Source organism: Scardinius erythrophthalmus (genome assembly GCF_964197995.2).
Source record: "Scardinius erythrophthalmus genome assembly, chromosome: 8".
NCBI lineage: Eukaryota > Metazoa > Chordata > Actinopteri > Cypriniformes > Leuciscidae > Scardinius > Scardinius erythrophthalmus.
In genome coordinates, this window is record NC_138228.1 from 37,062,371 (window position 1) to 37,084,400 (window position 22,030).

Sequence of the window (22,030 nt, forward strand, 5' to 3'; positions counted from 1 at the left end):
TAATATAGACCTACCTAATGTACTGACGGTAACAAAGTTGCGCTGTTGAGGCTCGCGCAGTTATTTAGGCCTATTATAGTTAAGAAACAATATATAGCCTAGGCTACACACGACCAGAGTGCTGTTTTCCTGAATGCCATCAAGATTGAAACCGAGACTGATTTCATAACAGTTCAATAAACAAACAGTTAAAATTAAGTCACTTACATTTTAGACGCAATGACTGTTTTTGTTCTGATTCAGCAGCAAAAATAGTTCCAAACAAAGATCACAGCAGAACCATACGCATCTCACAGCAACACTCAGCCATGTTTCATTACTGAATGATTCAGCATTTTGAACGAATTGGTTGATTCAATTACCCATTCATAAACTGCCTCATTCTAAATAAATCAGCCGTTTGAATGAATCGTTTGAATGAATGACTCAATGACTCGCTCATTAAGATGGTCGCCTGCTGCCTCCTACTGGCGGTTTAGTTTTAAAGTATCATTCTTTTCAACATTCCTTATTTGTATATTCAAAATTATTTAAAATAATCTCATTTAATACAGTTATAATTTGTCAATGTAAATTATTTAATTTGATTTGTAACAGCCTAGTGTCTTATTATTTTGAATAATAAATTTACTAATTGAATATATTGATCAAATTTAAGAATTTGAAATGAAAGATGGAGCATACATTTAATACAATTAGGGGGAAAATGCCCTTTATACGCTGATTTCACGCAGCCGTTATTTTGAAATCGAAAGCGAGGCTCCGGTGGGAAGAAAACCGGAAGTGTCGCCTTTAATCATAGGAGAGTCGTGAATGCGATGGCGTATTGTCGTGTTTAATGATGTTTTGTCAATTCTAAAACTGTACATACATTTCTTTCATACTTTAGACTATATACAGTGAAATTCATTTATAAATAAAATATTTTTTTTATATTATTCAGAAAGTAAAAAAAGAAGCAGGAATGAACTATATAAATATCCTATATTGGATATTAACATCCAAAAGTGTAAATCGCGGCAGCAGCTTTAGGTTGGTAGTCCAAAGCCATTGTTGTTTATCTTTACTTCCGGGGTTTTTCCCACCGGAGCCTCACTTTCGATTTCAAAATGGCGGCTGTGTGAAATCAGCGTATAAAGGTACAAAAAATTATTCTGAGTGTTTTCAAACAGTGATGTAATGAAACATTGACAATTTAATTTTGTTGGGAGTAAAGCCTCTGTTTAGGCTAAGTGTCACCGTCCCACAGGTGGGATGGTTGCCCATATATATTTAGAACAATAATATCTTAGTAAAAACCTAAAGTAATATTGACAAACTATATATAATTTGAAAGCTTACAATCTCTAGTTTTCATATTTGGTGGCTGTTTTTTAAAATAAATTACAGAGGAGCAGTAATTTATCAATTTGCAATAAGAATATTTCATATTCATTAGGCGTGTTTAGGCCTTTGTTTTGAAATAGAAATAAACATGAAAAATCATGAGAGATTGGTAGAAACCTCAGTTTGTTTTCATGCCAAGAGTTCAAAAGATAACACCAATTAAATTTTATGAGAAAAAAAAGTCTGAAAATGTTTTGAATATAAAGAAAAATATCCTGGATTCTCGATTTGTGATGCGGCAGCGAGCTATAACGCACATATGTGCTCTTTTTATGTTTATTAGAGATTGAAATCAAATCAAATACTGCCAAAACACCCATACTATTTCTGAATAGGATGTATACTTCATAAATTGTATGAAATTATGGAAATACATGGTTCAGATCACTCAAAACATATGTGAAAATGGAGGCGCCCTTATATGGTCAGTAAGGAAGCTGGCTGTCCATCTAGTGAAAAAATTTGGTACTGCGCCCAAATAAAATCTTACTGAGAGCTCATTTTTTGAGATATCAAACTAAAATTTGGTACTGCGCCCAAATAAAATCTTACTGAGAGCTCATTTTTTGAGATATCAAACTAAAATTTGGTACTGCGCCCAAATAAAATCTTACTGAGAGCTCATTTTTTGAAATAACCTAAAATTTGGAAAACAACTTGTTTAGATTTGTGGCTTTAATTTTCTAGCAGTTTTAAAGTAAAATATATTTTGTAATATATATATTTTATATAAAATATAAATAATTATTTTTTACATTGTACATTTTCATAAACTCAAACTTATATAACTTTTTTCCGTTTCACTGTCATAATTTATTTTACTTCTACAATCAATTCTACAAAAACTCCTAGAGGTACCGAGCTACACCCACAAAAATAATGTGGGAAACACATTAGGCTATATGATGATCTACGAAAAATACAAATTTAATTACCTTATTATTAAAATACATTATTAGGATTTTACCACCTCCGCCTCATTTTGAGCCAGGAAAAACCCCGTGTGCTATTCACTTTCACACTGTTGCTAAAATATGTTACTTTGCACACTCTTCACATCACAGTCCTGCAAAGATTACAGAAAATGTACTCACATTTGCTGTCCTGCGGTAATACATGAGACCAGTTGCGTTTTAGACCAAACATATGGTGACTGAGTGCGACCTGGACGCATCAGTGAATGGTGAGATATTTTGCTAAATAAAATTATCCCATCAGAAGAATTGTGCGATAACTTTTGTTATTTATTTTTCCGTCTGTATCATCTTAGTGAGCTTTTGTTTTAGAAGGTTTTACGCATGCACAGTAAGGTGAATTTAGCGTTTTCAGGCATTTTCCAAAAGTTTCTCATCCACATTGAAACATTGGAAAACGCCTGAAAACACTAGTGTGGATGGAGAGCATTTTAAAACAAAAACACCATTTTCAAATGTATCTGGATTAATTTAGACGTAGCCAAAGAAAGACTTAGTATACTGAAAATACTGTTTTATGTCTCTCTCTCAACACACACACACACACACACACACACACACACACACACACACACACACACACACACACACACACACACACACACACACACACACACACACACACACACACACACACGAGAAATACAACACAAGCAAGATAATAAAATATATTTATTAGATATCTACAGATATTTAGGACAATATTAAAATGTATTTACCTGACAAATATGTATGTTCAATATATGAAATATTTGTAAACACACTTATGTATTTATGTTTTGAGTTCCTTCATTTAGACCTATTAATTAATTAAGAGACCATTTTGACTCTATACAAATGGCATAAAATTGTCCAGCTGCTTACTCCTGCTTGAACCACCAGGCCACCACTGAACCTTAAACTGAATCGCTCTTATTAAACATTGTCCTCTTATTACCCAAAAATGTATTCCATTTAATTTTCAGAATTAATGCTGAACAATAACTTCAACTGAGTCAACAATGCCATTAAACACCCATTAATATCATCATCACGGAGGAGAAAACATTTATTTTTTTCCTTTTTCCAAAATCACATATTTATGTGTAACAACTATATCAGAAAATATATAATTATGTAATAATTATGTTCTGGCTTAACATTTAAAAACATATATATATTGCAATAAAAGATAAATGAAGATAGGAAGAATTTGGTGAATGTCATAAATTAAAAACAATGTCATATAAAAAAAGGACAGTAATACAGATTTATGAGTAAAGGCCAAAGTTGGACAACACACTCTAACTGTATGTTTTTCAAAGACCTCCAACTAGTGGACACCAAGCATCAGAGGGTTAAAGAACTGTCACCATAATAAAACTGAAGCAGCCAAGTGTGACTTAAAGGGAAGAGAGTGTGAGACTAAAGACAGCATGACTACTGGGATAAACGCATCTGACAACATGATTGATACTTCTGTGCTTAAATTTCCATTTAGCAGAAAGAAACTTCTATAAGCCAACCACAGTATGTATGTATGTATGTATTTATTTATCTATTTATTTGGCCTGTAGTTTTTAATATTCATACACGTCTAAATAACATACTGGCACATTTGCAACTTTTCATAATTTTATTACAAAGTTATTGGTTATTATATTACAGTTATTGGCTGAACAAAATGTAAATGAAAATGAACAACTAAAATGTAAAAATGTAATAAGTAAGGGATAATGTAGAGCGAGGCGGTTGTTATAGCGAATACAACCCCGACAGGCTGGGAGGGATCTTGAATCAGCCTGAAGGGGTTGTATTCGCTAAAACAACCGTCTCGCTCTACATTATCCCGATTATTACATGGCTACCTACCAAATAAATCAGTAATTTGACACAAAATATTGATTTAAAAAGGAGTTTATTGATTTAAAAACGATTGTATTGCTTCTGCTAAAGGATAGTCTATTCCGTCTCTACAGTTAGAATCCTGCGTCCATAGCAACGCTCTGTTTTTCATGGCAACGGTGTGTTATACTTCGCAGCGGTCTGTTATCAAGAAATAACAGACCGCATTCTACATTGGAATTCAACCAAGCCATGTAATACAGTAACAATAACTAACGTAAGCGCTGGGGATGAGAAAGGCTTATATTTATTTTTCAACATGGATTTCCAAAAAATACATGTCAATAATTCTCATTAGAATACTGTTATATTTAGAGACTATTATAGGTTCGTAGGATAAGTTGACTCGCAAAGTTACTTATAATCAGTAGAATGTATTTTAGAGGACCATCAAAATAAATTGTTTATTTAACTGTTTGTTATTATAATTATTATTATCAAACTTGACAAATTAAAAGGGATTTCAATGAGTAAAGAAAAAATAAATTAGAAATTCTAGGTCTAGATGTGAATTAATCAATTTGAAAATAATATTTTATTTTAAAATATGCAAACCTTCACTGGGTAACACTTTATAATGATGTTCAGTTAGAAGTCATTTAAAAATTATTACATAATCAATTACAAAACATGACTTTACACATTCATAAATTATTATAATAATAATAATAATAATTGATATGTTAACCCTCTATGGGACCTCGTCATTTATAAATGACAACACAATTCTTCTTTGGAACAATATAAGGGTGGTTAAATACTGACAGAATTTTAATTTTCAGGTGAATTACTCCTCTCCAGATCTTCATCTGCATCCCACTCTCTGTTTGCCTCTAGAGGACACTTGTAGGTGCTAATAGAACGGTATTGAGGACTGGAGGGCTTGGGTTGGCGATTATGCAATCAGCCTAGAAGGTTCCATTGTTCAGAGTTTTGTTTCATACGCTGAGGAACAGTGAAGGTCATGGTGTCACTCTGTCCCATACTTCACACCATCTGACACACTTCTCTCTTTCCCTATGGAGTGTGTGCTTTTTCTCTGCAGTTTATAACACACTGCACTCTCTAACGAAAAATACATTCTAACAGACAATTTCTGCAAAGGACAAAACCCACAGGAGAGAAAAATGGCAAATGAAATCTTTTTAATAGCTCAGTTGTTTCTCGACATCCATTGTATTCTATATTAATGTAGCAAATGACTACTTTGCTCAGCAAGCATAAATGACTGAACTCATGACTGTGCTCAAAAGATGGCTGTTGACATAGTGTTCTCACTTAAAAACAGAGTAGAGGCTTGTGAATTTGACCAAGCCGATTTCATCTGTTTTCCAGATGCAAAGAGTGAGTCTCCAGTTAACAATTCACAATTTTGACTCTAAATAAGCAAAGAACAGGAGATCCTTGAAGCAAGAGTGTGCACGATACTGATGGCACAAAACATAAGGTAATAACAGCCAATACTGTGTCCCATGGAGGCGTTGCAGGAGGGAGGAGCCAAAATGGGCCATGTTGGCCAATCAGAAGCCTGGAAAAAAAGGTTATTACCGGTTCCAGTTCTGACGTTACAAGCTAAAATTTACATGACAACACTGCAACCGGAGCTTCTAAAAATCGAAAAGAGTTTTCAAAAAAGTGCGGTTTAAGTGACCGGATTCTAGTGATGTTACATTTGACACTGAAGCTTCAAAGCGCGTATTGAGTACGCAGCGCAATTTGGCACGAAGCTCCGTGCCGGAGCGCGTATTGTTTTCAGAGAAACATGTGATCAACGAAAAACAAAGCCTCAATTTTTTCCAGTCACGTGAATGCTTCACTTTGCGTGTCATTAATCTGCATTAATCTGCGTGTCACACTACTCTACAGGTTTTTGGAAGTTTAATTCAATTTACTAACATTTTTTTTTTATACAAATAAGCCTATAGCCTATGTTACATAATCATATATTCTGACACATAAACAGCATAGAAACCATAAAATAATTTGACCAACATTTACTTGCATCAAGCAACTCTGTTGGAATTTTTATAATTAGTATTAATATAATTGTTATATTTATTTTATTGCCACACTTTCATATGTTAATTATATTATCAGAAAACTGAACATTTAGCGTTGTCTGGCTTTTATTTGTGCTTAATGGATAAAACAATGGCGCTGCGCACTCAGTTGCTCATAAACATGGCTGCTATAATTTTGACCTGCCACAAGATGGCGCTGTTTTCGACACTCTTGATGCTTCGAATCTTTTCCCGAAACATTCAGGGAAAGCCTCAGTGCTTCATGAGGCTTCATTTGCACATCCCTACCGGATACTGCGTTTGCATGTAGACAAACGACCAAACATAGAAAAAGCTGCGGTTTTGCAAATACCCGTATTTGTGTGGACAGGGTCTCGGTCTGGCCTTCTGTCACAACTTGTAGGACATACAAACTCAAACTGAAACAAGGAGAACTAAATACAAGAGATAACGAGTTGCACAGCTGAATGGAATGATTAACTTAACTAGGTCACTATGGTAACAAACTCAGGCAGGGAAAAAGTGCAAACAGACAACCTAATCCAACTGAACATTAAATCACATAAAATGATGGGCAACCAAACAGTTGATGAGCCCCATTGATTTCCATAATAGGGAAAAAAATATATATACAATGGAAGTCAGTGGGGTAATGGAAAGTCCCCCAACATTCTTCAAAATATCTTATTTTGTGTTCAACAGAAGAAAGAAATTTATACAGGTTTGGAACAACTTGGGAGTAAGTAAGTGATGGCAGAATTTAAATTTTGGTTGTAACTATCCCATTAAGCCCTGTGTGTACTTTTACTCAAGTACTTGGTTTGTGTACTTCATCCACCACTGAGTACATGTTGTTAATTAATATTACTTATTTGTATAATTACACAGTAAAATGTGAAAAATGTGTCAGTGGCAACATTTCTGCAAAATGATATCACGTTGATTCTTGCACGTTTCACAACACTTTAAAAGTGAAATGTCCGGTGAGTGGCTAAAACTTAACCAATATTGGAATTTTTTATTCTAATAAATTTTATTTAGCAGACTATTCAGTTCATCAGTATGTTATATAAATTAGGCAGTATTTTTTGTTAGTTATATTTGGATAATTTGATATTTATAGTGTAGCTAACTACTTTTTTTCTTTTTCTTTTTAAAGGAGAACTCCGGTCAATTTTAACATTGAGCTCATTTTTTTTGTACATTTGGAGTGCTGTCAATACAGAGAACAACGACAAAAATCGGTGTTGCCTACACCGAGTTATTCTATTTTTAAAATTTGCACCCTGTTGACTTCAATGGGGCAAGTACTAAACCTGCTTTTAGTCTCTTAACATCCTTGATGTGTCATTACAAGTGCACAGAAAATGTGAGTGATTCCTTCCGAGTGAACACATGACACATCAAGGATGTTAAGAGGCTAAAAAGCAGGCTTACTACTTGCCCCATTGAAGTCAATAGGGTGCAAATTTTAAAAATAGAATAACTCGGTGTAGGCAACACCGATTTTTGTCGTTGTTCTCTGTATTGACAGCACTCCAAATGTACAAAAAAATTAGCTCAATGTTAAAATTGACCGGAGTTCTCCTTTAAGTACTTTTAAATCAAAATAGTAGCTTGACTGTAGTTTAACTACTTTTAAATTATGAGTACTCTAGCTTGAAGCTTGACAAGTTACAGTTTAAAAGTAGTTTTGAAAAAAGACAAAGAATAGAGTTCCACCTTAGTTCACCAAGGTCCAACTACTTGGAGATTTCAGGCCTTATCACTGACTGGAAAATATCGGAAAACTGTATTAAGTAATGAAACAGCAACCTTTGAGCAATACAATTTTCTTTCAGTAAGTCTTTTTTCCCATCTCCAAGCATTTCTCTTTCACACATAATCCCTTTCTTATTACTTCAGGGAGGACAAGCTTGCTGGCTTGAAAATGAACTAATGAACGAAAAGTATTTCTCCCACATATCATCATCTTCATTCAGCAAGAAAACGCTCAAGCATTGAGACCCTGGAGTTCAGTCTCTCCATAACAGATTACACACACTTATAAACTTTACAAACACATATCTATGACAAGAAAACAGCAGGCAGTAGATTGATAGCTAGCTCAACCAGCTCAGACGTTAGAGCTATGCTCAGCTGTTTATTAAAAATGAAGCTGTAAGAAACTAAACTGTGTGAGGGTCCTTTATCCACAGGTTTCTTTAAATCACACTTTCACAAGTCAAATCTCTTGGGACAGGACAGAAGATCTGGGGCCTGTTTCAGAAAGGAGGTTCAACCAACTCTGAGTTAAAACTTGAACTCTGAGTTGACTTACCCTGAGATGGGAAACTGAGTTTTCGGTTACAGAACAGCTGAAATGAGTTAGTTCAATCAACTCTGAGTTGACTGACTCTGAGTTAAGCGCGTGCACCACAACTATAAAAAGCCATTATCAATGGAGCGCAGATATTATGAGTCACCATGGCAACAGCGCCAGACAAAAAGAGGTCTTCATATTTCTCACCAGTACGAACATTATTACTGTAATTTTACAGTATTAGAACATTAACACTGTAATTTAATTAAAGGGATTACTCTTAATTCTTCTGTAATTTAAAGTAAAACCTGATGTAATTGCATTAGACTATAGAACAATTCTGTATATTTAACATACATTTTTAAAAGGTATATTTTTAATGTAACCTTCTCCCTCTACACACTTTGGTCAATTCAAGAATAATTCATGCAATTGTATATTGTTTATTTGAAAGCATTAAAAGTGCAGTTCTTGTCTCTCCTTGTATTGTTCAAATGGTTGAGGTTGATATGGGATTTAGTAATAAGTAGACCAATGCTTTCTAAAGATAGTCATTATTACATTAATCTAATTACACTGTTGAAGATGTCATTTGTAGTTAGTAATACAAGTAACTTACCCAACTGTTATAATACCAGAGGTGAAACTGGAAGAACAGTATGTTATTCAACCTAATTTTAATTTTCATGTAGTTGCAATCCTGCAGGTTTTAAAAGAACATGGCAGCAGCTGAAAATTAAATATAAAAACATAATTCAATCAAGTAAGGCTTGAGCATATCATGAGTGTAGGCTACCTGACTTTACAAACATCTGACATATTAAATAACTAAAGCATACAGTGTCTAGCAGTGCAGCAGCATTTTTGGCTGAGGGAATTCCTGGAGGGACTTCAGATCCGGTCATTCCCGAAGATCCAAGGGCCTTCATAAAATGTAAGAGGTTTACATATGTGTTATTTTTTATATAGGCTATTTTAGAGGCCTACAGAGGTAATGTTAATATTATGTGTCTACACATCAAACAATCTACACATTCTGATTATTTCACATTTTTATGTGGAGTAGCCGATAGAATCAAAGTTTAAATCTAAGTATAAACAGGTATTCTTATCTCTCCCCCCACCCCCTGAGTGGAAGAACAGCAGGAGGACGGTCCATCAACTTCTGTTGCACAGATGAACACAGTTCAGTGATTTCCAGTAATGCCACAGTTTAATTCTGTAGAATTTGTTTAGAACTACATTATGTAACTCTAATCTACTACTGTATTTTCAGTTGCCAGTTAAGGGGTTATATAGACTTCATCTTATTAAAAAAATAGAAAAAAACTGCATTAAAAATAGCAATATTTTATTTATTAATAAAAGATTAATTTTATTAATTAAAAATGTACTGAAAGAATGAATGAGGTGTTTAAACACCACTTCCTCTTTAAAAAAGGGGAGGAGACCGAATGAAACTCTGGGTCTACCGAAGAAAACCTGCTCCCGACCAGGTTAGGTTCACAGAGTAAGTTACTATGGTAACTGACTCTGAGTATAAGTTACCTCTCTTTCAGAAACGGGCTTGACTTACTCTGCTTTCTCAGGTTTAACATACCTCCCATTCTGAAACAGAAAACCCAGAGTTTCCCTCATTTCAGGGTTAACATACTTTTCACTTAACCTCCTTTCTGAAACAGGCCCCTGGGCTAGTACATGTTCAAACCCTGCACCGGTTGATCAATGAACTATCACCATTGATGTAAGCTTTGAATAAAAGTGTCAGATAAATATTAAATTAATAATAGTAATTAGCACTGTGGTGATGAATACACAGACCAGAGTGCTGAACAAAAAGCCTATCTAAAGATTCTCCTCATTTGGGAGATGTGTGGGGTATGTTGAAGCTATTGTTTGGTACTATATATCAAAGTAAAGAAATTCAGTTTACCAAGATGAATATTTGTTGCTTTATTACAATTTTAAACAGAAACTACAAAGAATATATTGAGAGATGCTTGCTCAAAGTTAAATAATTAGGGTTAGGGGATATTAATAATTACACTGAGGGGGATGGGCAGCTGGATCAGAAAGCAAAGGACAGATTTTCGATGGAAACTAGCTCAACCTTGAATCCAGCGGAGAGACTCTCCTATGAATGTACTGCACATCAACACAGTGGAATCTGTGCCACAGTACACTGACCCAAATAATATAAAATAAATCTATCAGAACTTTAGCCTACTTTGGTACCATGCTGAGTTTAAATGAAAGAACAGGCCTGAAGCAGACAGATATCCGGTGATAGACATATGTGTTGGATAGGCCTATATCCATGACATTATATCCCACTATATCAGCTTAACAACTGCGCTGAATCTGAGGGAGACTTCATGGATGGTGGGCTACTTTTCCCACTTGTCTTGAAATAGATTTTTTTTCTTGTACATTGTTTCATTAGGTTTCAAATTTAATCTGAATTATGTAACTGTTATGGATAATGCAGACACAGGAGAGGAAGATGAATGGTGAATAGTGATTTCGCCGTCAATCCCTCTGCAATATGCAATCCCTCGTTAGTCGACTATGATGTCTGCTTGCATTAGTTGTGTATTCTCCAGTTTTCACCTCAAAATTCTTGGTGTATTCTCCATCAACTAGTACAGATGCTTTCATCCCATCATGTAGTGTACAATGTTGATTAGCTTTTCAGGACAACCTATCTTGTTCAAAACCTTCCAAAATGTTGGACGGTAAATGGTGTCAAATGCCTTGGTAAGGTCAATAAACGCCATATAGAGGTCTCTATGTTGTTCTCTGCATTTCTCTTGGATCTGTCTTGCAGCAAAGATCGTGTCTACCGTCCCGCGATTAGGCCTGAATCCACATTGACTTTCAGGTAGACATTTCTCTGTCAGTTCTCCCAGTCGGTAGCTTACTATTCTGGCCAGTATTTTTCCAGCGATTGAAAGTAGAGAAATACCCCGATAGTTTCCGCATTCTGCCTTGTTTCCCTTCTTGAAAATAGTTACAATGTTGGCGTCTCTGAGATCAGTAGGAAGTGTTTCGCTCTCTCCCATATCTTATGGAAAAGATCCAGAAGTTTTTGGGTGAGTTCAGGTCCTCCATTCTTAAAGATCTCGGCAGGGATTCCATCAGGCCCTGCAGCCTTCCCTTGCTTCGTCTTTTTGATTGCTTTCTGCAATTCTCCCATAGTTGGTGGGTCTGCTAGACTAATCTTAGTCTTGAGTTGTGGTAATCCATCCAGAACATTGTCATCCACTTGAGCTTCTTGGTTGAGTAGCTCGGAGAAGTGCTCACCCCACCTTTCTCTGATCTGTTCCTTCTCCTTGTAGATAGTTCCATCTTTCGCAGCTATTGGTCGGGCTCCGCTAGAGGATGGTCCATACAGTTTGAGTAGCAGCAAAGAATTCCCTGCTGCTATGCATGTCAACTAGTCTCTGCAACTCCTCCTAGTTTCTTACCCACCAGTCATTCTTCAGTTTTCTGACTCTGTTCTGAATGTTAGATCTTACGCTGAGGTAATGTTTCCGTTTCTGTCTATTTCTGATGCGCTCTGCCAAACTCTAAAGGCTGTGCGTTTTTCGTCCATCATGGACTTTATCTCTTCATCGTTGTTGTCGAACCAGTCTTCGTTGTGCCTTTTCTGCTTTCCAAGTTCTGTGTGGCAAGTCTGTATGATTGCCTCTTTCAGACCATTCCAGGTGTTATCAACAATGTCAGTTTCAATGTCTTTTATACTCCCTGCAATCTTCTTCTAAAACTTCTCCTTGAACTCAGGTTGGTTTAGAAGACAGGTGTTGAATTTAGTTAACTTCCTTTTCTGTGTTTTGTGCTGCTTCGTTTGTATCTGGATGTTCATTAGAGACAATATCAACCGGTTATCTGTCCAGCATGCATCTGAAGATTCCATTGCATGTGTGAGGTGAACATCATGAGCATCAGCTTGCCTCACAATAATAAAATCTATAAGGTGCCAGTGGCCAGACCTTGGATGTCTCCATTATGTCTTCAGTCGATCTTTCTGTCTAAATAGGGTGTTTGTTATGGTCAGTTTGTACTCTGAACATTTTGTCAGTAGCATCTCCTCATTACTGTTAGTCTTTCCCACTCCATCCTTGCTGATAACTTTGCGTTAAAATCTCCCAGGAGCACGATTTTGTTTCTCCGAGGGCATCTAGGTTCGAGTAGAATACTTCTTTGTCAAGTTGATCAGCGAGGAGGGTAGGAGCATAAGCAGAAATGATGGTTGATTTCTGTTGTTATGCAGGTTCAGTTGTAGAATCATTGCTCATTAACACCAACTGGAAGTTTATCGAGTTTCCTCACTATTTCAGTCTTGATGGCAAAACCAACACCATAGATCCTCTTCTCTGCAGTAGGTTTCCCCATCCAGAAAAAGGTATAGCCTCCGCCATCCTCTGTGAGTTGACCTTCCTCTGGTAGATGTGTTTCTTCGGAGTTCACGAGCTACGAAAGCTGTGCGTCTCTCTGGTCTCTCTGACCTTTCATTGTCCATCATCGTCCTCACATTCCAGGTTGCAAATTTCATTGTAATTTTCTGACCGCTGAGTAGGTGAACCCGCTGGATGCGGTCTTCCAGCCAGTTTAAGAGGAGACAGACTATGTTTAGGGCACCTTTTCTAGCCCTTTCCTCGAGTTGAGGTGAGCAGAGTGGCTCCTGAAAAGGCCTGCTCAGACATGGAGGTGATTACCGAACCACTTTACTGTCTCCAATCCTAAGTTGAGTGACCGATAAGCCTCCATTGCCTACGTGCTGGTTTGTGACTAGGAACCTCCAGGCTTCACTTCCCTGTTCCCGTCACCACTCCCCAGTCGTCGCAGGACTTTTCTTGGGTGCAAGCAGAAGCTGTGCGTGGTTAAGAGCAGTGTCACACAACAGAGCTCTGTAGTCTTGGCCAAGCATTTCTGAGCCCAATGGCAAGAGAACCTCGACGACCGGAGAAACACCTAGCTGCAGTGAACAGCCGTTGATCCATTCGGATTCATCCACCCTTACAGTTATCTGAAGAGTGTTCACAGACCCCCTGCGTTTAGATCAGGACCTCCTCCTTTAGCCTTTGTGCCTAACAAGGCACTGTCCACAAGGCAACAGATTGCTCACCCAGCAACTCTATAGGCCGTGGTGAATCGTTTTGGTAGATGGACACAAGACCCTAGGAGCATGTGCCCTTAAAGACAGGTATTGTGCTTATCCTGCCAGGGTGTCTACCCACCCTCCCACTCCCCAAAGGGCCAGTGGGTTTACCAGTTTAGTTGCCGGTGGCTCGACCATGAAACAGGTGGTACTGGATTACATGTTACCAGTAGCAGGCTTTGGAACAATCTTTCAGCTTTCCGAACAAGCCTGACCTGACCTAATAATAGTGATTTATTGATAATATAAAGGTGCAGTGATGAGGTAAGCTGGGTAGTGAAGTCCAAAAGATGATCTTAATAGAGACACAGAGGAAAGGAAGACGCTGGAGACAGGGAGATTGCTGGAGACAGGGGAATAGTCCACATGGCATGAACGAGGTCAGACAATGAACTGTGGTGAGGAGTGTGCATTTGTAGGGACAGTGATGAGGGTGATGATGATGTGCAGGTGTGTGTGATTGGAGATGACGTGCAGGTGGGGACCAGGGATGCTGGGAAATGAAGTGGTGAATAGGTAGATCTGTGGCAGAAGCCCCGGGAGACCAGGGCGATCCAGGCGCAGCGGCCATCTCAGCTGAGGGCTCAGGCGCGGCGGCGGCCATCTTGGCAGAGGACTCTGGCACGGCGGCGGCCATCTTGGCAGAGGACTTTGGAACGGCGGCGGCCATCCTGGGACGGGACAAGGCCCAGAAAGGGCAGCAGCCACGATGGGACAAGGCCCTGGAAGGGCAGCGGCCACGACAGGACAAGGCTCTGGAAGGGCGGCGGACACAACGGGACAGGATTTAGGAATGACGGGCATCCTGGGCCAAAAAATCAGGAGTGGCCGCCATCTTGGCTGGAGACTCTGACATGGGGATTATAGTCCACATGGCATAAACGAGGTCAGACAATGAACTGTGGTGAGGAGTGTGCATTTGAAGTGGCAGTGATGAGGGTGATGATGACGTGCACGTGTGTTTGATTGGAGATGACATGCAGGTGGGGACCAGGAGGGATGCTGGGAAATGAAGTGCAGAGGATGGTGACTAAGTAGATATGTGACAGTAATCAGTTACTCATTATTTGACAACATTTTATCAATGAAATATAACAAGAATATAGTTGTTAGATTACATGATTACATACTGATTATCTATTACTATTGCAAATTAATTTACTGATTTTATTACTTTAAAAGAACGGTCTGGTAGAAATATTGGCACAGAACTAGAGTGTGTATACTTTTTCTTTTCTTTTTTTTACTAACACAGTATTAATGTGGCTAGTAATGAGGCATTGTCAGCATGCTCTGTTTTCAGAGTGTTATGAAATATAAGCTATAATCTATTAATATCAGAGACTCTTTGCTAGTACATGCAGCTCTGAGAGTATTTAGAGTGCAATGTGTGGGTGGAGAAGAGGGAAGAATGTCAGATTTTTCTAAAAGAAAAGTATTAGAGAATAAGTATTTTCATATTGAATGCAGGTGCCTCTTATGTAATACATGAACATTTTCTGACCCCATATATTTTAATGCACTACGCATACACAGTGGTACAATAAATATGATAATAACATACAATGGCAATAATATATTCACAAATGAGATACACTGAAAGAAATTAAAGTACTTTTTTATTTTTTATTTTATTGCTAGGTCAATTTCTCAAAACTAAGGTCACTTTTTAAAAATTCTTCACACAGTGAGCACAACAACAGTCTATGGGCCAGATTTACTAAACAGGGCAAATTAGTGTGAGAGTGCAATTCCATAAAAGTGCCAATGGGAGTGGAAAGTTCTGCGTGTGATCTATGCAAATTAAAGAACACAGAAGCAGTCAGATCATTTCCATAATGCCCAGTGCAATCTACCAAGAGCAGCGGAAATAAGCGTCCGGTTTAAAAAAAAAACAAAAAAAACAATTGGGAGGTAAATAATGCCGCAAATATATATGAAGGTAAAATTCTGCCATAAAGAATTGCATGTGCAGGGTAAGATTTGTGAAAGTGTGCACAAGATTGCAAGTGTGAATTTATTTATTTATTTATTATTTATTTAACACGTATATGTGCATTAAAAGTACCATTTCGGCAACGAGAACGATGCTGAGCCAAGTTAAGATAAAGATGTGTTCTGGCATCTGCAGTGTTTATTGAATCAGTCAGATAAGAGTAAATCGAGAGTCAGCGAGGAGCTAATTGACCGTTCGCAAAAGCCACGCCCCCTAGTTATTGTTACTACGCCCGTCAAACAATTGAGAAACAGACACATGGCTGGGTTGAGCTCCATACCGGTATAAGTGATTGGTTTTGGAGTATTGCAGCAGACATATCCTCCAGGGCACGACAGAAAGGGCTGCAACATGCAGTGGAGGGATATGTTCAAAATGTTAAAATAAGCAAAGACGGGAATATTACAACAATCGAGGCCAGTGCTTGAAGTGGGGGAAAAAAGGTGCCAGTAGGTTAACTGTTACTCTTGCATTGGCAAATCATGACATTTGAGATTAATACAGTGAAAAACAAAACTTGAAGATATTGCTGGTACAACAACAATTTATTGTTATTTATTAACAGTATAAATGTATTTAAACAAGTCGTCTGTGTGTGCTTGTGTGCAAACGGAACTCCTCCAAGTCTGCAAGTCCAAAAATACATTTAGGCTATGGTGAGTTTACTACATTTTATTTTATTAAATGCATTTATGGTGAGATTATTATATTTTCATGTCAATCTGTGTTCGTTTTGACCAAGAACCATGCGCTGTCACTTTAATTCAGCGCGTGCAGCACAGCAAAAATAGACTCGGTGCGGAAACGATTGCAGCATCCGCAAGCAGTGTGAAAGCTTTACCTGTTAACATGGGTGCGAAAAAAGAAAAACGCACTGTAAACGGACTACGGAGTATATGTGAAACGGGCGTGACTGACGTTTATATATTATATACGCCGAAATGTTAACGTTATGCTTATTAATCTTCGAAGCATTTAGCTGTGAGTGAGGTCTCCCACACTGCTTAATCCATTGTCGGCATCTTTCCGCTTGGGTCTTGGGTTTTGGAAAGGCGAAAAAACGACCCCTCCCTCTAAACTTTTGGGGTACCTAGTGTCAGACTTGCAGGTGCCATAGGTGCATCGTTTCACCATGTGCTGAAATCGCAATGTTTGACGGAGGTCCTTCTCCTTAGTTACAGTTGCTAAGCTAGGATTGGACGAAGAGCGTTCGAGGGCGGGGTTTTGCGAACGGTCAATTTGATTGGCTACATGAAGAATGTGGACCCGGCCTCTTCCTCACACTTGCAAAGCTCACTGAGTAAGAGAATCGTGCCAAAACTGTTAGCGCAGAAAAGAGAAAGACGGAACTGTACAAATCTGGTTATTTCTGGAACTTTTTTGCCCCATGTACACTAGAAGTCATTTAGACATTTGTGCCAAAAGTGTAAGCGTGGAAAAATGGAAGTCAGAAGAATACAGATCATATTTATTTTGCGTTAGCATGAAGCTGCAGTTTCACAATACATGAATTACACTTACGAATAATAGTAAAATGCTGCAAATATTTCTTTATGGCATCATTTTACCTTCATACAAATACCAATAAATTGACTAGCGCAAACCTCAGTAAATCACCTGGCAAGATATGTCATTAAAAATGCTAATATATTTGTAGTATACTTCAAATGTAGTTTTTTTTCGCTAGGGTGAAAACCTACACAAGTGTTTGTTTTTCAATTTAATTAATTCCACAACCTGTCATAACAGAGACTGAGGCTCTACTGGCCAATCCTATTTAATACAATAATAAGCAGTGGCAAAGCATGACATGCACAGAGAAAGAAAGTTGAGATGAGCGACCATCTGCATCTCTCACACCCAAACACTAACTGTATACCAGCACATCCAGCTTGCTCCTCCTTTTATGGATAAGAATTCCAACAAGACAGATAGATGGGCTAAATTTCATCTAATCCCATGAAGCTTTTTTGCCTGCCCATGAAAAGCAATTAAACTTCCTCTTCCTGTAAGGACTTCACAAAGGACCAAAGGAAATTGTCTTCATAGAGTCGAGAAAAAAAAAAGTAGACATGCAGAAATATATATCCGGCACTCTTCCCTGAGAATAAAAATGAGCGTACTAAACACTCTGTAATCACTTTAAATTGTCATAGATAATCCCATTTCAAAGCAACATTCTCCACATGAACGTGTTGAGCAGAAGCTGTTAGTAATCCAATGAGAATCTGCCTTCAATCTGTAAATCCTAAAAAATTGGTGCTTTCATACAACCTGAGAGTTTTCATTGCTCTCTCTCTATCATCTATCTAACTATGAGGAAAATATCTAAACATTCTTGAGAAGCAAAACTGTCTGAAAATATGTATGTATAATATCTGAAAAGCAGACATGGTTATCATCTAGCAGTTTGACTGAAATATCAGTCTATCACTAAATGTCATTTTCTTGCCTTTTAATAATAGTATTTTAGATCTCTGTCCTATTCAGCCACAACTTATTGCACCAGTCCTCCACAATAATATAGATGTATCACTATCATTGCTTTTCTGTCAGCAACAGTATCAACAATCTGTCAGTTTATCTCCATTACGTGAAAGGACAAAGTTAGAATTTTAAGAGAGGCATTGTACATCAGCACATTGGGGTTACATAAATACAGTATATTGGGAAAGATAAGCATTCCTGAGCCACGGGGACTAGTAGCGTAGCCTGATTTACCCCTGCGATGACCAGGGGGACAATGTGCTGTTTCTAAAAGTCTGTGGAGAGGTTTGACAGTTCAAAAGGAGAGACAGACTTAAGGGATGAACATCAATATAGAAATGCATGTGTTGCTTTGATAGGAATTAATCTAGCCAGTACTCTCTCTGAGCTCAAGGTCAGTCTAACTGGTTTCATCAAACCCCATTGGTGCTTGTGTACTATAAAGTTTAAAGTTCATAAAAACTTATATTGTATAACTTGTATATACAGTAGTATATAACTTTGTGTAGTATATAAGCATTGTTTTAATTTCAAATAAGTGTATTAGTTATACACTGTAAAAACTAAAAGAGCCTCGAATATCCTGTCGGATACTCAAGGGACTTCAAAATGTAATTTAGGTGCCTCAACGCTCTTTCTCCTATAGTAGGGTTACTGGAGGAGCATCGACAAACTTTGAGGTTCTTGCTGGAACTTATGGGATCCTTTAAGCACTTTGTATTTAGTTCAGAGGTTCTGGAGTCACCTTTTCATTACCATTAGACCTCGAAGTGTTTTGGGGGAAAATAGGGGAACTTGAATGCGATAAAAGGGTTATTGGAAGATCTTTTAACATTTAAGTGGTTCCTGGAAGATCTCTTATGTTAAAGCCAGCATCTGGAGGAACCCAATGATTCAGTGAGGCCAGAATAAGATTATTATTATCCTATTATTATTATTATTATAGGCTACTTAAGTTTGATTCAGTAGGCCTATAGATACCCAGGTGAAAAAGACGTACTATTAAATGTATTAAAAATGTACTTTAGTGTGTTTTTAGTAGACCTACAATACAAATATACTTTAATGCATTTTTAATAAATTTAACAGTAGCCTACATCTTTTTCACTTGGGTAGCTTACATTTATTTAGTATGAGCCTATTTTATTAAGTAATTTAAACCTTTAACAACACTAAATAATAATAATATTAATAATATGAAGAAGAAGAACCAGGAGGAGAACAGTTTTATTCTGTCACGGAACTCAACTGCTGCTATTCCTCTGCTGTCGTCGCTTCAGTGATGCTCGCGCTGCTCGCGCGCAACAAAGCTCAGCTGATCGACGTCATCAGGTTTGAAAGTACCAGTCCTCTCATCAAAGCTTCCGCCATTTGTTCGGCTCTCTGTTACAAGGTTTGTAAACTCGCCAAATAAATATAAATACCGAGTCTACTCACTATATATTCAAACACACATATATATATAAACTAAATTTATTATATATTACTACGTTTTTACAGTGTTTACCACTCGTTTATTGCACAGTATCTGGTATGAAGGTTTTAGCCGCGATGCTAACTAATGTTACGTTGATCTAACGTTAATGAACAAATGGAAATTATTGACTTATTGTCTTAGATTGATTTAGTCATTCAATTCAACATATTCTGTACAACAATTTCTTCAAATTGCTGATAGCCTAACTAATTTAGCTGATTCCTGCTGTCGTCATTGGCGTTTGTTATGAATAACAAAAGCAGGTTAATATAGTTTGGTCTGTTTTTGTTTAGCCTAACTTTACTTACTACAGGTGCCCTCATTCTCTCAAATACCATTTTAAAGCCATTTACTGGTCAATAAATATTATGTTGTGAATAATCAGCTTTTTTCTTTTGTTTCCCCAGAACAACCAGTACATTTCTAAACTAATCTGAACATTTCAGTGGCAACATTGAATTACAGTAAGTTACCTGCACCACACGCAAGTACTTTATTACTATGAACTTTCTCTGTGTGAAATTGTATTGTTTGACTGTGTACTTGTGTTTTTTAATCAGTTATTCTCTGAAAATCTTCCCTCATGCTCTCAAATCTCATTCATGTTACTCAGAAAAATAATATCACAGGTTTGGCGCCAGTAATGCTATGCATTTTTTTTCTTATATCTTTATCATTTGCATTTGAATATAAGACATTTTAACTCTGAATTATAACTTCAAGTTTAGTCTTTTTCAACAAAAAAAAAAAAAAAAAAAAAAAAAAAAAAAGGGAAAAGGCTATTAGGCTTCAGAAGACTTACAACACAACCCATAACACATGAGTTGTGAAATCATTGATTATTTTTAGGATCTTTTCTGGGACATTTTTGGAGCTTAACCAATTTTACATAAATTGTTGCATTGAATTGAACTAGACAAGTGTACATATGAATGGTTTAATGAATGATTTACACAATTTTTTTCTGCTTGTGTTTCATGCAATGAAATTGAATGGTTGCATTATGCCTGAGATCTGCTTTTGGGTTCCACAGACAGAAAGTCAAACAGGTTTGGAACGTCACAAGGCTGAGGAAATTATTTAAATTTCACAACTATCACTTTAATAACCTTACTAACAGTCATTTTTGTACTTCGCAGGGATCTCGGTAAGCTGAAAAACAAGTTTGAACAAGAATAAAAATCCTCCTGTAGACCTGAAAATCATTGAAGTGCCTGGACCATCCACCAGAAAAGAGGAAAAACAATCTGCTGTACCTTTTCAATTTTCTAACTCGTTAAGTACCTCACATGTCCCTTGTGAAGATTTTAGTATTGATTGCATTTTATGTTGTAGCGAGTAAAGGTGTGGTCACATTTTTGAATTTCATGAAATTACACAGGCAAAAAAGTCCATTGACCATTGTCAGCAGTATAGCGGCGTAATGTATGAAGCACAGCTCAGACAGGAGTCACTTTCAAGCAGCTTTCTGTTGGTCAAATCTAGCGAATTCTAGTGACCAACTTGGTCCCATTGTGAAATTTTTGACCACAAACGAAATTGCTGATCGTGTGGATTCTTATTGAAATGATTGGAATTCACCAGTGAACATTCACAGAACAACAGATAATTTTACTGCACCTTAATACTGTTTCCGGGTCGAAGCCTCTACTTCCTCTATCTTGTTTCTTGAGAATACTCAACAACCATTTATGAACACTGTTGATTCAAGTCACACATTTAAGCTTTTCAAAAGCCATAGTGTACATCAGTGATTCTCAACTGGTGGGTCGCGACCCAAAAGTGGGTCGCAGACCTGTTTTGGGTGGGTCTCGGTAAGCTGGTCAAAAAAAAATAAAAAAATTTAATGTGCGTCTCATGTTTGATTGGTCTTTTATTTTGAAAAAAGGTTTATTTTGACAGGCATTCGTCAGAGACGTGCGGTAGTTTACTATGGTAGCCATGGTAACCATCCTGTGATTTACGTTGTTTTGACATTCAGATTCGAGATGGCGAAGCGCAAATATGACCCAGACTATTTAAAAAATGGATTTTCGTACATTGAGGATAAAAAGGGACAGAAACCCCAGTGTGTGCTTTGTAGTGAAGTGCTTGCCAATGAGAGCATGAAACCGTCCAAACTGAAGCGCCATTTAGAAACCAAACATCCCGCATCGAAAGACAAGCTGGTGGAGTTTTTTCAAAGACGTCTCCAGGAGCTGAGGGCATCACAAAAGTGTCTGACAGCGTCTTGCTCCAAACAAGAACAAGCTCTTCGGGCATCTTACCTAGTAGCTCACCGCATTGCAAAGGCCAAGAAACCCCACACAGTAGCCAAAGAGCTCATTTTACCTGCTACAATG

General features: G+C 37.3%; 1 protein-coding gene across 1 annotated transcript in view; it reads right to left on the reverse strand.

Annotated features, from left to right (window-relative positions):
* The window catches only part of LOC308695187 (uncharacterized protein), a 57,833-nt gene that overhangs the window by 21,117 nt on the left and 14,686 nt on the right, over window positions 1–22,030 (reverse strand). The window lies entirely within an intron of this gene.